Source organism: Aquarana catesbeiana, linkage group LG04, assembly GCF_042186555.1.
Source record: "Aquarana catesbeiana isolate 2022-GZ linkage group LG04, ASM4218655v1, whole genome shotgun sequence".
Lineage (NCBI taxonomy): Eukaryota > Metazoa > Chordata > Amphibia > Anura > Ranidae > Aquarana > Aquarana catesbeiana.
Genome location: NC_133327.1, coordinates 470453891 through 470466246, shown reverse-complemented (window position 1 = coordinate 470466246; position 12356 = coordinate 470453891). Strand labels below are relative to the sequence as shown.

The following is a 12356-nucleotide window of genomic DNA, read 5'->3' as shown; positions in this document are numbered from 1 at the left end:
TAAAAACATAGTTCTGTGAAAAAGTTTTAGAAAAAAGGTTATAAAGTGATAATTGTTTAAAAATATATATTTTTGATTTATCAATTAACAACCTTTAAAGTGCCTAAAAAGAAATAAAAATCTAAGTAAATTAATATTTGGTGTATCCACTCTTTGCCTTTAAAACAACATCAATTCTACCAGATTTACTTGCACACATTTAGGCCCCTTTCACACAGACGCCTCAGCTATGCCATATCTGCTTGCTCAACAGGGGATCTCTCCGCTGATCCCCACTGAGCAGGCGGATGACAGGTCCGTGTCCACTCTGCATAGCAGTTCTGCTCTCCTCTATGGGGCAATAACATGGAAATGGACTGCCTGTCCTTTTCCATCTGATGCCATCCGATCCACCAGACGGATGGAAAACAGGACCACCATCTTTTTTTTTTTGGAGGACAGGATCGGATGGCGGTGGGTGTCAGTGGCCATGTGTCCGCTGACATCCTCTGCTCCATAGTGGACAATGCAGTATGCGTTCAGGACCGCCTGAAAAACTGACAGGCGGATCTGATCGAAAGCCTGTGTGAAAGGGGCCTTAAGGATTTTGCAGACATATAGTCCAGTACATGAATAAACAAGTATACCAAAGAGGTGCTAATGATCAAAAAGGAATATATGTACATATGTACAATACAAAGCTGTGTAGAAAGAATGAAAACAGGTGAAGACAAGTCATGCTCTATTAACTATTTAAAGTGATAAACCCTCCATTTTAGGCACTTTCAGCAGCTGAATGAATTGCTTACTGAGTATGCAGCTTCTTTATCTTTTTATCCTTGTGTTGTGTTACACTATGTGATTTATTATCATTTCTCTGTGTCCATAACTTGGTGTATCATTGCTTTGTGTCTTTAAGCTGTGTTCTGCTGTCTAAGCTAAGCCCTTTCTCTCACCATACTTGTGTATAGCCCTCCCCCCTCCCTCTCTCTGTAGTTAACTACAAAAATTAACCCTCTAGGATTGGGACTATGTAGGTACTGTCCAGAAATTGTCAGATGTTGATATAAAATAATAACATTTATTGGTACAATAAAGATTAAAAACGTATGAAAGTACAGATTTTGCGGCAATGAACATATGTGTATGATAGCAGTATAAATTTGTTCAAGCATAATATGTGACACTAACTCGTTTCATGGACTCTGCTTTAGAGGTGTCTAAAGATGGTGCAAATTGCTATCAGTCAAAAGTGAAGAGAGATGTGAGTAAGATGTAAGAATGCATATATCGATGCTGCCACCATGAGCAAAGTTACCGCCAGACTGTAGGGGTCAGCCCTGGGTGCTGAGCTGCAATGGGACTAGAAACCCATTTGGTGTTGTAATGACTGGCAAAACTAGCCTCTTTTGGTGGGAGGTGATTTAGTAAGTGGCCAGGTCAAAAACACACTAAGCGAAGGCTGTTATATGTCCCTCAGATACAAAAGGGTACTCTCCATAGATGGAGGAAATCATAGGATTGTTGGTCTATAACAAACTTAGTTGAACATGCAGCATATAATCATGGCTTTTGGAGAGCACCAGTGCACATGTTAGGTGTCATGTATTATGCTTGAACAAATTTATACTGTTGTAATACTGCTATCATACATACAGTATCTCACAAAAGTGAGTACACCCTTCACATTTTCATAAACATTTTATTATATCTTTTCATGTGACAACACTGAAGAAATTACACTTTGCTACAATGTAAAGTAGTGAGTGTACAGCTTGTAAAAACAGTGTAAATTTGCTGTCCCCTCAAAATAACTCAACACACAGCCATTAATGTCTAAACCGCTGGCAACAAAAGTGAATACACCCCTAAGTGAAAATGTCCAAATTGGGCCCAAAGTGACAATAATTTGTGTGGCCGCCATTATTTTCCAGCACTGCCTTAACCCTCTTGGGCATGGAGTTCACCAGAGCTTCACAGGTTGCCACTGGAGTCCTCTTTCACTCCTCCATGATGACTTCACTGACCTGGTGGATGTTAGAGACCTTGCACTCCACCATCTTCCGTTCGAGGATGCCCCATAGATGCTCAATAGGGTTTAGGTCTGGAGACATGCTTGGTCAGTCCACTAACTTTACCCTCAGCTTCTTTAGCAAGGCAGTGGTCATCTTGGAGATGTTGGGATACTGCCCTGTGGCCCAGTCTCCGAAGGGATCGGATCATGCTCTGCTTCAGTATGTCACAGTTAGGGATGAGCTTCGAGTTCGAGTCGAACTCATGTTTGACTCGAACATCGGCTGTTCGCCAGTTCGCTGAACAGCGAACAATTTGTGGTGTTCGCGGCAAATTCGAAAGCCGCGGAACACCCTTTAAAAGTCTATGGGAGAAATCAAAAGTGCTAATTTTAAAGGCTTATATGTAAGTTATTGTTATAAAAAGTGTTTGGGGACCTGGGTCCTGCCCCAGGGGACATGGATCAATGCAAAAAAAAGTTTTAAAAACTGACTTTTTTCGGGAGCAGTGATTTAACAATGCTTAAAGTGAAACAATAAAAGTGTAATATTTCTTTAAATTTCGTACCTGGGGGGTGTATAGTATGCCTGTAAAGGGGCACATGTTTCCTGTGTTTAGAACAGTCTGACAGCAAAATGACATTTTAAAGGAAAAAAGTCATTTAAAACTACTTGCGGCTATTAATGAATTGCCAGTCCAACAACACACATAAAAGTTCATTGATAAAAACGGCATGGGAATTCCCCACAAGGGAACCCCAAACCAAGATTAAAAAAAAAATGACGTGGAGGTCCCCCTAAATTCCATACTAGGCCCTTCAGGTCTGGTATGGATATCAAGGGGAACCCCGGCCAAAATAAAAAAAAATGGTGTGGGTCCCCCTCAAAATCTATACCAGACCCTTCAGGTCTGGTATGGATTTTAGGGGGAACCCCGCGCCAAACTTAAAAAAAAAATGGCGTGGGGTCTCCCCAAAAATCCATAACAGACGCTTATACGAGCAGGAAAGGAGGGGTGGATGAGAGAGCAGCCCCACCCCCTCCTGAACCGTACCAGGCCACATGCCCTCAACATTGGAAGGGTGCTTTGGGGTAGCCCCCCAAAGCACCTTGTCCCCATGTTGATGGGGACAAGGGCCTCATCCCCACAACCCTTGCCCGGTGGTTGTGGGGGTCTGCAGGCGGGGGGCTTATCGGAATCTGGAAGCCCCCTTTAATAAGGGGACCCCCAGATCCCGGCCCCTCCCTGTGTGAAATGGTAAGGGGGTACAAAAGTACCTCTACCATTTCACAAAAAATGTTAAAAATGACAAGAGACAGGGTTTTTGACAATTCCTTTATTTAAATGCTTCTTCTTTCTTCTATCTTCTTTCTTCTATCTTCCTTCGGTTTCTTCCTCCATTCTTGTAACACTAATGATTCAGCTATGAATAAGCACTAACGTTAGTGCGAAACGTCAGCTCTTTTGTCTGCTGTTATCTTTGATCTTGATGTGAATTTTTCCAATAAATAAGGCTATTTTTCAAGAGTGCGGCTGTCCAGAATCAATTCCTGTTTATTGCTACTAGCAATTGCCAGCACCTACGGCTTCCGAACCGAGAGATATTCTACTTTCTGTCTTCCAAAAACTCCTGGAGCAGTGATATCTTTCTTTCAACACTAACGATTCACATGACACTGGGGAGGGAAAATGGCCAATTGGTTTATGGTCTTGTAGTTGAGTCAGAACACTAGAATTTGAATTGAGTTTTACAGTCCAATTACAAGATTTCTGGCTGACAGTATTGATACAGACAAGATTTACTGGAATAACAAGAGAGCAGCACGTGTAAACCTCATAACCTAAGTCCAGGCTGCCAGGTTTCATATTACAGTATACTGCTTGCTTATCACTCAGCCATTATCTGCCTGTGTCAACATTAGTTACAAAGGCTCCATCTGTGAACACACAGCAGCCTCAGCACAAGACCCTGAGCCAGCCGAGTTACCCAAACGCTCAGTCAAACCAACTTGGAAAATAAAGAAGAATTATGAAGATTTAAGAACTGACAACAAGCCTGAAGTTATTATGGGAAAAAAAGTTGTTACTCAATCTAACATGGACTGTGCTCCAGCGCGATCTGTCACCTGCCATGTCCACCGGACACAGCCAATGACAGATTACTGTACCGACCCACTACTGGTACCATGTGATTGCTGTGGCCAATTACAGCAGATCACATGACAATTGTACACATTTTTAAACTCCACCATCCACTACCTCGTGCAACAGTGTCGCCATCAACAGTTAAATTAACTGCTTACCAGCTTCACTTGATCCCTCATTACAAATCCTTTAACCATTTATTAAAATATAAAGTATTGTACTTACAGCAATGTAATAACAGAATCAAAATGGATAGTAAATAATAAATGTAACACTATGTGTAAAATTATAAATATAAAGTGCAAATCTCTAAAATAAATAAAACCTACATATAAATGAATAGTCCATAAAATGAAAAAATTAAGAAATAAAACATGAAAAACTCTTCTTGTGATCAGTGTATCCACACAATTCCACCACAGTGATTGTTCGTTCTCAAAAGGACTGCACACCACCACCAGTAAAAATGCGCGCTCACCTCCTGGATGAGTTAAAACTCATATGCGGATCTCCCCACGAGCTCTTTGCTCTCACTTCCTCTTCCCAATCAATGGTGGGTAATCCAGATGGCTCTTTTCTTAATGGTAACTCAGCTCATTAATATCCAAAGAAGATCATTTCCCAGCTTGGTTCAAGGTTCCATGAGTTCAGGACATGTAAATAATAAGTATAGAGACCATAGTGTTCTCTGTATACAAATTTATTCAAAGCCCCCAAATAGACTTTAAAATCACATAAAAACCTCCAGCGTAGCACCACCGTGTCCACATACACAGTTCTACTAAGGAAGGTCTGTGATTGGCCGATACGCGTCTAGAAGGGAGGAGCTGATAGTCACGTCCAGCCAAGCACTGTGTATGTGGACACGGTGGTGCTACTCTGGAGGTTTTTATGTGATTTTAAAGTTTTTATTTTGTAAGTGCAACTTGTCTATTTGGGGGCTTTGAATAAATTTGTATACGGAGAACACTATGGTCTCTATACTTATTATTTACATGTCCTGAACTCATGGAATCTTGAACTAAGCTGGGAGATGATCCGCTTCTTTGGATATTAATGAGCTGAGTTACCATTAAGAAAAGAGTCATCTGGATTGTCCAACCATTGATTGGGAAGAGGAAGTGTGAGCAAAGAGCTTGTGGGGAGATCCGTATATGAGTTTTGACTCATCTGGAAGGTGAGCGCGCATTTTTACTGGTGGTGGTGTGCAGTCCTTTTGAGGATGAACAATCACTGTGGTGGAATTGTGTGGATACACTGATCACAAGAAGAGTTTTTCATGTTTTATTTCTTCATTTTTTCATTTTATGGACTATTCATTTATATGTAGGATTTATTTATTTTAGAGATTTGCACTTTATATTTATAATTTTACACATAGCGCTACATTTATTATTTACTATCCATTTTGAAATTAGTGTGGTGTACCACTTGGAATGTTTAGCAGCTGTGCACGTTTATTATTAGGTTATCTTATTTAAACATCACAATATTACTTACTTGTGGCGCTGATTGTTTCATCTTATAATAACAGAATCACCTTGCGTTTGGTGTGGCGCACAACCAAACAGATCCGTCCTCTTGGGACACAAGGGTAATGGTGATGTCAGCACGTCGCTTAGGCCGACACACTAAACTCAAGGCGATTCTGTTTTTACATTGCTGTAAATGCAACACTTTATATTTTAATAAATGCTTAAAGGGGTTGTAAAGGTAAAAGTTTTTTCACCTTAATGCATTATATGCATTAAGGTGAAAAAACATCTGACAATACCGGCCCCCCCAGCCCCCCCGTTTTACTTACCTCGCCCCCGACATCCTCTTCGTCGCTCAGCCTGGCCGTTGATTGGCTAGAGTGGATGGATTGAAAGCAGCGCAGCCATTGGCTCGCACTGCTGTCAATCACATCCAATGACACGGCGCGCGGGGGGGCGGGGCCGAGTGATACTGTGAGTAGCTATGGCCACCGGCTGTATCACGGGAGCGAGCCTGCAAGCACTCAACACCATGCGAGGGAGCTCGCATGAAAGTGTTAAGTTCAAAAAATAATTTATACAATGTATCATCTAATCTCATATGTTTTTTGTTTACTCTTTACTCCAGAATTCACTGGTTTCTTTTCTATCTATTCATCTCTTCAGTCCACACAGGTTGATCTGCGCAGTCAGCTCTGCATAACAAAAAGTAAGTCAAAACTATTTGATCTGTTGCCATGGCACCACTGAATATACTTTCCCTGAATGTTCAGGGAATAAATGTCCCTCAAAAAAGGACCAAAGCCTTCCGTACTTTCCATAACAAGAAGGCTCACATAGTATGCCTCCAAGAAACACACTTCACCAAAGATTCTACTCCAAAATATATTTCTCCTTTTTATCAACAAATTTACACGGCTTCTGCCTGTACCAAGCAAAGGGGAACTCTAATTGCATTTCACCGATCCACACCATTCACCTTATCATCAGAAATTAAAGACCCAGAAGGTAGATACCTGATACTCATGGGTTATATAATGGATACAGCAATCACAGTGATTTCCTACTACGCTCCTAACAAACAACCTACACCATTCCTCTCACATATATTACAAGTGATTAATACACACAAAATAGGAACAGTAATAATGTGTGGGGATTCGAACCAGGTCCTCCTCCCATTTCTAGATAAATCACCTTTTACACCATCCAAAATAACCTCTAGATTACCTTTTTCTCAACTTCTTTCCAAATACAATCTGGTAGATTCATGGAGAGAAAGTAACCCAATGAAAAAGAAATTCACTTATTTCTCGCACCCTCATCAAACCTTCACCAGAATAGATCATATTTTTCTAACAATAGGAATGATACCAGAAATTATTGCATCAGATATAATTCCGATTCCGTGGTCTGACCATAATGCAGTATACACTACTATAGCCTCAGCCATACCAAAAGCGCATGACCCAACGTGGTACTTACCGGACATAATGCTCAAACACCCACTACATCAGATGGCCATTGAACAAGCTTTAAAAGAAATACATATCAATTAATAATACAACAGACATCTCCCCAATAACACTGTGGGAAGCTCATAAGCCTGTCTTGCGTGGTACAATACAAAGACAAATGGCACTATTTAAACGGGAACGCAAAAATCTAGCAAAAAAACTAGAACTCAATTTTAATGCAGCCTACATATCATTTCAAGATAATCCATCTCAGAGTACAAAATTTCATCTGGAAAAATCTAGATTGGAATACGATCTATTTCTCACTGAGTCAGTTGATAAATCCCTCAAACGCTCCAAACACAATTTCTACATGAATACAAACAAACCAGGTACATATTTGGCTCGGGCATTAAATTCAACTAACAAATCTTTCAAACCAATACGTTTGAAATTATCAAAAAATGTTTACACTTGTAATCCAGTTAAAATAGTCCATAAATTTCACTCACATCTCGCAACTGTATACAAGACAAACAATGAATTTAAACCTACAGAAGCTGAATCCTTCTTCTCAAAAATAACCTTACCTGAGTTATCTCAGAATCAAAAAAGCAGTTTGGATGAGCCTATAACTATAGATGAAGTTGCTAACGCCATAAAAGACCTAAAACTTAACAAAAGACCAGGCCCAGACGGCTACTCGGCTTTATACTATAAAACATTCTCAGAAATACTCTCTCCCATTCTCACTGAAACTTTTAACAAACTTCTAGATGGACATTCTTTTCGGCAAGAAACACTAATGGCAATTGTTTGTATGATCCCAAAACCCCTTTCTGATGATACTTCCTGTGTGAATTATCGGCCTATCTCTCTGTTAAACCTCGATATTAAATTATTAGCAAAAATAATAGCAAAACGCCTCAATAGCATTATAGGAAAATTAATACATAGAGATCAAGTAGGCTTCATGCCAAATAGACAGGCAGGCGATAATATACGCAGGGCAGTGTTATTGGCACATATTGCTAAAAAACGGAAAATCCCTTTATGTTTTCTATCTCTCGATATTAAGAGGGCATTTGACACAGTATCCTGGCAATATGTGCAATATTCATTACAAAAATGGGGTTTTGGACCCCACTTTTTAACATGGATCAAAGCATTATATAATAAACCCAAAGCCTATATAAAATATGCTGGATACAAATCTGAAGCCTTTAATATCGAAAGAGGTACCCGACAGGGTTGCCCATTATCTCCCTTATTATTTGCCCTTATACTCGAACCCATGGCCCAATAGATCAGAACAAACCAAACTATAACTGGCATTGAAGTAGGAGGTATTACACACAAATTATGTATATTTGCAGACGATATATTACTTTTTCTATCATCACCACAGGTCTCTGGTCCTAACTTAATACCAGCTCTTGATGGATTTGCAGCCCTATCCGGCCTTATGATTAATCCTAAGAAATGCCTAGTGCTTAATATTTCACTCACAAACATGGAATTGATCCCGGCTAGGGCTGCACTCCCATTCACATGGGCAGAAAAATCAATCCCATATCTTGGAATTCATTTAACAGCATCTCATTCTGACTTATTCTCAACCAATTATCCTTCTGTATTAAGACAGATCACAAATCTAATAAAACAATGGTCGCAACTTCCTTTATCCTGGATAGGGAAGATTAATGCAATCAAAATGACTATTCTACCCAAATTGCTTTATCTATTCAGAGTCCTCCCTATTCCAATTCCTTCCTATTTTTTGAGAATAGTACAAAAAAGAGCAACTTCGTTTATATGGGGCTCTTCTAAACCACGTATACCTATACACACACTACATCTTCCCAAAAATAAAGGAGGCCTGGGATACCCTAATTTTACTAACTACTACAGAGCAGCACATTTGGCCAGTCTGTCCAAATACCATGCAAAACAGGAAATCCCATTATGGGTATTTATAGAGGCTTCAGAAAATGACCCTCTATTAATATCAAATTTATTATGGCTTGATCCTAAAGACCGCTTTAAAATTCATAATCCCATAACTAAACACTTCTTATCTCTCTGGGATAAACTAAAAACCAAATATCAGTTACAATCTCAACACAATCCTCTCCTTTCTTTTATCAGAAATCCGGCCTTTTATCCGACATGGATCTACCCAAATTCTTTTAAAGCTTGGACAACATCAGGCATTCAGACACTAAATGACTTCATAGCATCTGAATCATTCCTTTCATTCCCATCGCTTAGAGAAAAATATGATCTACCAAACTCTGAGATATTTAGATATCTCCAAATCAAAAATTTCTATACACCAATCCTAAAGGGGGATACACCATTATCCCAATTATCCATTTTTGAATCAATCTGTACAAAAGATCCATTTGCTAAAGGTACAATTTCATCACTTTATAATCAATTATATGGAGTAGCAAATCTTAATAGACCCTCTTACGTTCAGAGGTGGGAGGAGGACCTGGGACGAACTTTAGAAGACACGGACTGGTCTAACATATGGCTCACATCTAAGTCATCTTCACCCAACATCTTAGCACTGGAGACAAATTATAAAGTCCTACCTCGCTGGTACCTTGTACCCGCTAGAGTGGCAAAATATTCACCTAATACCTCAACTCTTTGTTTTCGAGGATGCCCAGAAATAGGCACATATTTACACATATGGTGGACGTGCCCAGTAATCCAAACCTTCTGGAAGGAAGTCTTCGTGATTGCATCTAAAATATTTAAAAAAATAATACAACCAGATCCATATTTAACTTTACTTAATCTAAAACCGGAATGGTTAACACTCTCTCAATTCAAACTTATGATCCAACTAATAATGGCTGCAAAACAAACAGTGGCCAAGGCATGGAAATCTCCTACATGGTACTAGCAGAAACAATTCACAGAATGAATAATACAATGTCCCATGCTAAGATGGTAGCCATCGATCAAAATCAAATTCCAAAATTTGAAAAACTTTGGCATCCTTGGATAAAACAACAGTTCTTGTCAAACTTCAATGACTCTGTCCTGTTGCCATGGTAACAGATTAAATGACTTACAGAGACACCCATTCTAAGGCTTCAAAGAGAACTAAAAAGAATAATAAACTGACGAGCGGGACAACCTTGTGGACCATACCTCTACCTTTCAACCCTTTTTCTTCTTTCTCTTTCCTTTTCTCCACCTTACGATTAAAGCTCATTATCAGAATTTATTTGACCTATATACACTCTACTTGTAAACAATATGTATAGTAGGTATAAATCATTTAAATACCTACAAAAGTAACTAAGGAAATGATATATATCTTTAATTTAGGTTTACGTGAACCCAATGTTTAATATTTGAAATTTCATGATATTTACCTATATAAACCCTACTGTAAAACAATGAGCTTACTTTATAGATCCTTGTAAACTTACTTTATGTATCTTTATAACATTGTATACTCAATAAACTTCTTTTGACAAGGAAAGTGTTAAGTCCTTGCGGGGGGCAGCCGAGACAGCCGCCGAGGGACCCCAGAAGACCAGGTTCGGGGCCACTCTGTGCAAAATGAGCTGCACAGTGGAGGTAAGTATAACATGTTTGTTATTTAAAAAAAAAAACGTATCTTTATTGATCCTTTAAAGGATTTTACGCCATGTGGAGCTTTTTGTCTTTTTTGGTGTACTTTCTATCCATCCTATTACCTGATGTCCCGGGCACAGGAGAGCTGTACAACCAGGAGCAAGGCCCAGGCTGGATTTTAAGCCATAGGCGCTGAGTGATCCCTCGTAATGAGGGGTCAACTGAAGCTGGTAAGCAGTTCATTTAACTGTTGGTGGTGGCACTGTTGCACAAGGTGGTGGATGGTGGAGGTTAACAACAGCAATAATCAGGATTCACTATCTCAATTATTGGTGGACTGTTGTATGGACTTTTTTTGCTCTTAATTACACATTTACATTTAATTTTTATGTGAACAATTGGCACAAGTCTATTTTACATACTATTGTTAAACTGTAACTATGTCATACAGGAGAATTGCTGCTTGATTTATTTCTGATTTCCCAGTAGTTCAGTTTTTTCCATCTTCTTTCCAATTGTACACAATGAAAGGCTTTGATTTATGCCTTTAATTGTGTAATATTGTGATGAGCTCTGTGATTGGTCAGTGATCGCATGATACAGACAGGGCCAATCAGAGCCTATTTTGCCATTAACTGTGGCCAATCACAGCTAATCACAATAGTATACACTGAATGAATAGTTTTCATTCAAAAAAATGGTTGCTTATAACTCTAAAATTCATACTTCTAAGCAATCACAGTGTGTAAAAGAAAAAAAAAATCCTGATCGCCTCCCTAGAGTAGCACAGTGTTACTATGGTAACACTGTATTGTTCTGGTCACTGTATGTAATAAAAAGAAAAAAAATGTAAAAAATGAAAAACATTATTTATTTTTTTTACATACTATCACCAGTCAGTGTCATTAATCTCACGAGTTATATGATTACACTGTACTGCACTGGTGACAGTATTTAAAAAAAAATAACAAAATAGTGAAGACAACATTTTTTTTAATGCTTCAGTTTCCCAAAAATTGTGAAAAAAAATAAACTTAAAAAAAAATTGCCATGCCTCTACTAAATACCTTGGACTGTCTACTTTCCAAAAAGAGGTGCATATATACTCCTCTTCTTTTTGCGTTTTATATCGCCCTTGGCCAAAGCACTATGGAGGATGGAAGTGCATTGTGGAGCTTCTGAATATTGGAGTGGAAATCGTTTCTGTGGCTTATAAAAAACCCCATTTAAAGGGGAAGGCACATATGACCTAAAACATGTTAGGTCTAGTCATAAGGTGAAAGCATAAGTATTATGGTGATGGGATTTGCACTTTTGAAGAACTACACATTCTAAAGTTATGGTTGGAAGTGTGAAGATATTAAAGTGATAAGGTTTAAGACGTTTTGTCGATACATCTTGAGAACACATGAAATAAGAAAGGTTTAGAGCTGTAAACATGGACATAATTGGTACAAATGGATACTTTCAAACTGTTTTTACATTTTCTAGAGCCCTGTGAAGTTTTAAAGAAAAAATACACGAACACTTATTTTGTTTCATGGGAACATATGGCTGATTCTTGAATTTGGATTTATTTTACAATTATTTATGCATATATTCTCATTATAATACTGTGGTTGAGTGCTGTGCAGCACTATTTAATATATTCTGTAAAGCGTCTAAATGGAAATGTAGACTTTTCACT

The 12356-nt window shown here is 38.7% G+C and overlaps 1 protein-coding gene across 3 annotated transcripts in view; it reads right to left on the bottom strand.

The window, feature by feature from the left end:
* The window catches only part of CAPN9 (calpain 9), a 1322409-nt gene that overhangs the window by 1168188 nt on the left and 141865 nt on the right, over nt 1–12356 (bottom strand). The gene's annotated exons all lie outside the window — the stretch shown is intronic.